Source organism: Canis lupus, chromosome 38 (assembly GCF_003254725.2).
Source record: "Canis lupus dingo isolate Sandy chromosome 38, ASM325472v2, whole genome shotgun sequence".
Lineage (NCBI taxonomy): Eukaryota > Metazoa > Chordata > Mammalia > Carnivora > Canidae > Canis > Canis lupus.
In genome coordinates, this window is record NC_064280.1 from 12969431 (window position 1) to 12975256 (window position 5826).

Genomic DNA, 5826 nt, shown 5'->3' on the forward strand with positions numbered 1-5826 from the left:
ATGCAGCAATAGAAAATGAATCCAGCTGGTGGTGGGGGGGAGAAAGCAGAGAGACGTGTTAGGAGGAAACAGCAACGATCCTACTGGGAGGGGATGATGGCTTCGATCAGTGTGTATGTTGGGTCATTGGTACCTATTGTGATGGTCAAGCCGACAGGACTTGATGCTGGAATGGGTGTGGAATGCGAGAGAAAGGTGTTAAGGATGATTCTAAGGTGTTTCACCTGAGCAATTGAAGTTTGGGGTAGTCGATTATCGAGAATGAGTAGACCACGGGAGGAGCACGCTTGATGGCTCATTGGCAGGTGGAATCGTGGAATCATGGATTTTGTTCACTTGGAATGCCAAGTAGATGCCAGAATGTAGGTATCCAGAGGGCACACTTGGGTGTATGAGTCAGGAATCATGGATGAGGTCCAGGCTGTGCATGTAAAATTTGGACTCAACAGCAGATAAATGATATAAAACCATAAAACCATAAAAGTGGATGAGATCACAGAAATTGTTATTACTAATATTTTGAGGCATGCCCAAGCACCCTGCATCTCTCACTTGGAATTTCTTCATTAAGTTTCTTTTTTCTCCTCCAAAGATTTAATTAATTAATTAATTCATTCATTCATTTAATTATTTATTTATGAGAGAGAGTATAGAGGGAGGGGGAGAGCAAGCAGACTCCTCGCTGAGCAGAGAGCCTGATGCAGGGCTTGATCCCAGGACCCCCCAAATCATGATATGAGCAGAAGGCAGACGTGTAACCAGCTGAGCCACCCAGGGGCCCGTCTTCATTAACTTCCTAACTGCTCTCCCTGTACCCACCCTCCATACTGCTGCTACAGTGATGTTTTTTAAAAACATACATGCAAATCAGATCAGGCCACTTTGTTTAATACCCTTCAGAGGACTCCTATCATGCTGCATTAGTTAACTTCTGTTGTATTTCAAACCACCCCCAAGTTTAGTGGTTTAAAGCAGCACAAACTTATTTTTATTGTTGCTTCTGCGGGTTGGCCGACTGGTTATTCTGGTCTAAAGAGCTCAGCTGAGGCTGAATGGTTGAGGGAGAGGCCTTATTGATGGGTGTCATCGTTGGCTAGTTGGTCAAGGAGTAGAGGATTTAGCTGCGATGGCTCCTTTCTTCTCAGATGTGGTCTCTCCCACTCCTGCGGGCTAGCCCAGACTTCTTCCCGTGGTGGACTCAAAGTTCCAAAGAGCAGCAGGAGGGAGCAAGCCACAGTGAGCCTGCACTTTTCTAGCCTGTGTTTATGTCATGTTGCCTAATGACCCGTTGGCCAAGGCAAGCCATGATCCCAGGGACGTGAAGACTCCACCTCTTTATGAAACCACTGCAAAGGTGCACTGCCAAGAGGGATGTGCCAAAAAAGAAGACAGGAGGAATCACCATAACACATAGACAAAAGTCCTGAATCCTTACCACGGCTTTCTAAGTTCTGCATGATCTGACCCCTGTTTACATCTTCAAGATCATCTTCTACTCTCCCCCTCTATTCTTTTTACTAAACATTATTCTTTAGAGCAGTTTTAGATTCACAGCATAATTGAGCAGAAGGTTCAGATTTCCTCTTAACTTCTGTCCCAAGCATGCAAGCATCCCCAATGCTCCCCCATTATCAACATCCCCTGCCATCTGCTCTCTTTTTTTACCCCAACTTTTGAGCCAAAATGCTCTTCTTCCATAATGTGGTTTAACAAGCTTGTTCTTGGTTCAGAGAGTCTGCTGCTTTTTCTGTCTAGAATATTCTTCCCCCTGATGTTGGCATGGTAGACTCCTCCTCTGCTTAAATGTGTTCTTTGGAGACAGGCTTTCTTCCACTTTACTGGTCCCTATTCTACTCTATGGTTGAATTCTCTTCACATCACTTATGGCCATCTGATCTTTTTCTAGTTCATTTGCTTGTTCATGCACACGTCTTCCCCAAAAAGAACATAAGCTCCATGACAGCAGGGGCTTTATTTTGTTCACTCCAACAACAGTATCTTGCATATAGTGGGTATTTTAAGAATGATTGGTAAATTAAATTCTCAGATGCCAAGTGAAGAGTGTTATCATGGAAAATTGAGAGCTGCTTACAATACAATGACCCCAGTTCATCCAAGTTTTATATGAAATCTGTATAAATTAAGTTGATAAAACAATAGAAAACTTTTAAAAATAGGAGACCAATTTGTCTTTTAGACATAGGCAAAATTTACTGTCTTTTAAAGGAATTTATGATGTTGATTTTATTTTTAAAGGATTTCCTTCTCAGTGATGTGTGTAAGATGTAACAGATGGTACCCAGATCCATGGGCTACTATCCTGCCAGCCTCATTTTGAACTTCTCTGTTCTGATTAATAACAAGTAATCAAATATCCTGTAATAAATAGGAAAATCCTTAACACCTACTTCCTGTACTTTCTGACACATTTGCCAAAAGCCACTCACTAATAAATTTTACTGACTTCCTGTTATGGACCCCACCTCACTTTCGCCTGCAACTTAAAATTCATATGTGGAAGCCCTAAGTCTACATGTAATGTATGAGGACGTGGGGGGTTGGGAAAGTAGTTAGGTTGAGATGGAGTCATGAGGGTGATGGGATTACTGTCCTTATAAGAAGAGGAAGAGACACGGGGGCTTCCTCTCACTGTCATGTGAGGTCACAGCAAAAAGGTAGCCACCTGCAATCCAGGAAGTGGACTCCCACCAGGATCCAACCGTGGTGATACCTTGATCTTGAATTTCCAGCCTCCTGAATGGTGAGAAATAAATTTCTGTTATGTACTTAGTCTATAGTATTTGTTATACCAGCCCAAGCTAACTAAGACATCTCCCTTTCCTTCTTTTATCCATTCCTTTCTCCTCATCTTTTCTAGATCAACCAATTTTATTGGCTCTGCTTTCCAGGGGATATTTATAGAGATTCATCCTTACATGAGATTCATTTGTCTGTTCCAGGGCCATTCACATTCCTTAAAGGAAACAAGTCTTGTCTCTATTGTCCACCAGCATTCATCAACGTCCTTTCATATGCCCCGGGGAAAATCCATTTCTTTGGCAGTAGGCAGAGGACATCCCAGGTATTGCACTGGATATCTTAAATCTGGTCCCCAAAAGTCAGTGTGTAAATAGAGATGAGTGCCCATCATATGGGCTGGCAGTGAAGTGGCAGGAAAATAATATTCCTGGGATTTGAGAGTACTGAAATTGGCCATCTGGGTCACAGTGTAGAGACAGGCAATATGTTTACTTGCTATTTTTGTTTTCCTTCTGGGCACAGGAAGCCTTCATTTCCCAGCTTCCTTTGCACCTCAATGGGCCGTAGGACTAGCTCTGCTTAAGGATATGCTTGTGAAAGTAATCCAAGCACTTTCAGGCCTGGAGCCAGGGGGGGTGGGAGAGATAGAGGAGGGTGGGGAGAAGCTTGACACAGCATCCTCTGAAGCTTATCTATCAAGAAGAGAGCAGTGGAAGTAACTGTCTGGTTGAAGAGCAAGGACACAGACTTTCCTTCTCCTGGAATAAGAGTAGAACCTAGGAAACATTCATATTTCTCCATAGCTCCTGGTAACATACACACACCAGTGTTCCTTTGGGATTCACAGCACGTAGAGTATGATCTGTTAGAAACTAGAGGACCAGATTTTTGGCTTTTTGGGTGTTGAGTTTGATAAGTTCTTTATAGATTTTGGATACTAGCCGTTTATCTGACAAGACACTTGAAAATATCTTCTCTCATTCTGTAGGTTGCCTCTCAGTTTTGTTGAATGTTTCCTTTGCTGTGCAAAGACTTTTTTTTATCTTAATGAAGTCCAAGTAGTTCATTTTTGCTTTTGTTTCTCTCATCTTTGGAGACGTGTCTAGCAAAGAAGTAGCTGCGGCCTAGGTCAAAGGGGTTACTCCCTGCATTCTCCTCCAGGATTTTGATGGATTCCACTCTTGGGGGGAATGCAAACTGGTATAGCCACTCTGGAAAACAGTATGGAGGTTCCTCAAAAAGTCAAAAACAAAGCTACCCTATGACCCATCAATTGTACTACTAGGTATGTATCCAAAGGATATAGACACTGTGATTCAAAGGAACACATGCACCCCAACACCCTAATGTTTATAGCAGCAATGTCCACAATAGCCAAAATATGGAAAGAGCCCAGATGTCCATTGACACATGAATGAATAAAGAAGATATGATATATATATATATAGTCACATGAATATGTATATATTACTCAGACATCAAAAAGAATGAAATCTTGCCATTTGCAATGATGTGGATGGAACTAGAGGGTATTATTCTAAGTGAAATAAGTCAGAGAAAGACAAATACCATATGATTTTACTCATGTGGAATTTAAGAAATAAAACAGATGAACATAGGGGAAGGAAAGGGAAGGAAAAATAAGACGAAAACAGAGAGGGAAGCAAACCATAAGAGACTCTTGACTCTAGGAAACAAACTGAGGGGTGCAGGAAGGGAGGCAGGTGGGAGGATGGTGTAACTGGGTGATGGGCATTACAGAAGGCACATGATGTGATGAGCACTGGGTGTTACATGCAACTGATGAATCACTAAATTCTACCTCTGAGACTAACAATACAGATATGTTAGCTAAGTGGAATTTACTTACTTATTTTAAAGATTTTATTCATTCATTCATTCATTCATTCATTCATTCATGAAGAGACACACAGAGAGAGGCAGACATATAGGCAGAGGGAGAAGCAGGCTCCCTTTGGGGAGCCCTATGTGGGACTTGATCCCAGGACCCTGAGATCATGACCTGAGCCAAAGGCAAATGCTCAACCACTGAGCCATCCAAGTGCCCCTTAAATTGAATTTAAATAAAAAACTTTAAAAAACAAACCACACTAGAGGACCATGTGCTGTGCTGCCCTGCCTGTGCTAGGGGTACCTGGGAGCAACAGGTGAGGGCCCTGTGATGATCAAGAGATAAGGTTAACATTTTTTGAGATGGTTTTGATTTAAAATTTTAATTTCTTATACCTATCCATTATTCTGTCCATATTTAATTTTGATGTACTTGGCTTGTATTTTATCCAGCCAGCTTCATCATCTACAGTTGTTAGGTTTTTAAAAAATATTTTATTTATTTATTCATGAGAGAGAGAGAGAGAGAGAGAGAGAGAGGTAGAGACATAGGCAGGGAGAAGCAGGCTCCATGGAGGGAGCCCAATGTGGGACTCGATCCTGGGACTCCAGGATCACAACCTGGGTCAAAGGTGGCACTAAACCACTGAGCCACCTGGGCTACCCAATAGTTGTTAGTTTACAGTGATTTGCAGAAAGTAAAATAAAATCTCTGATAAAAAAAACAAAAAACAAAAAAACAAAACCACACAGCAAATTTAGCAGAACCACAGAAACAAAAGAAGTTGAGACAAAGACTACAGCTACTCAGAGACATGGAAAAACAAAGATAGAAGAGAGAGGTAACCAGGGAGTAGGAGCAATACTGCCACTAGTGGTTGTTTTGGGTGTCGGCCCCCACGGGGGTCCCTAGGAAACAGCCTCCATTCTTGTGGAAGGGGAGGAGGAGCTGCTGGGTCACCGGGGCTGGGGAAGGGGTACAGGGGTAAACACTCCTTAGGCAGATGTTCAAACAATTCAGCAATTCTCCAGTTGCCAACCCCATCTTGCACCCCAGTCTTCAATGGGTCTTGGGGTTTTGGGATGAAAGCCAGTTTCATTCTGGTTGGTGTTTTTCCTGCAGGCAGTTAGAGTCCAGTTTCCTGTTTGTTCTCTGCCTTTAGCAGCCACTTGTGGGTCACTGTGGGCCATGAACCTTCTGTCCAGCTGATTTCA

General features: G+C 42.5%; 1 long non-coding RNA gene across 1 annotated transcript; it reads right to left on the reverse strand.

Moving 5' to 3' along the window:
* Window positions 1-910: 910 nt before the first annotated feature.
* LOC112642901 (uncharacterized) lies at window positions 911-3510 on the reverse strand. The gene is made up of 3 exons (XR_003125494.3): window positions 2937-3510; window positions 2684-2754; window positions 911-1359 (listed from the first exon to the last, which is right to left on the reverse strand). It is a non-coding gene; the product is annotated as an uncharacterized LOC112642901 (long non-coding RNA).
* Between the last annotated feature and the right edge of the window lie 2316 nt (window positions 3511-5826).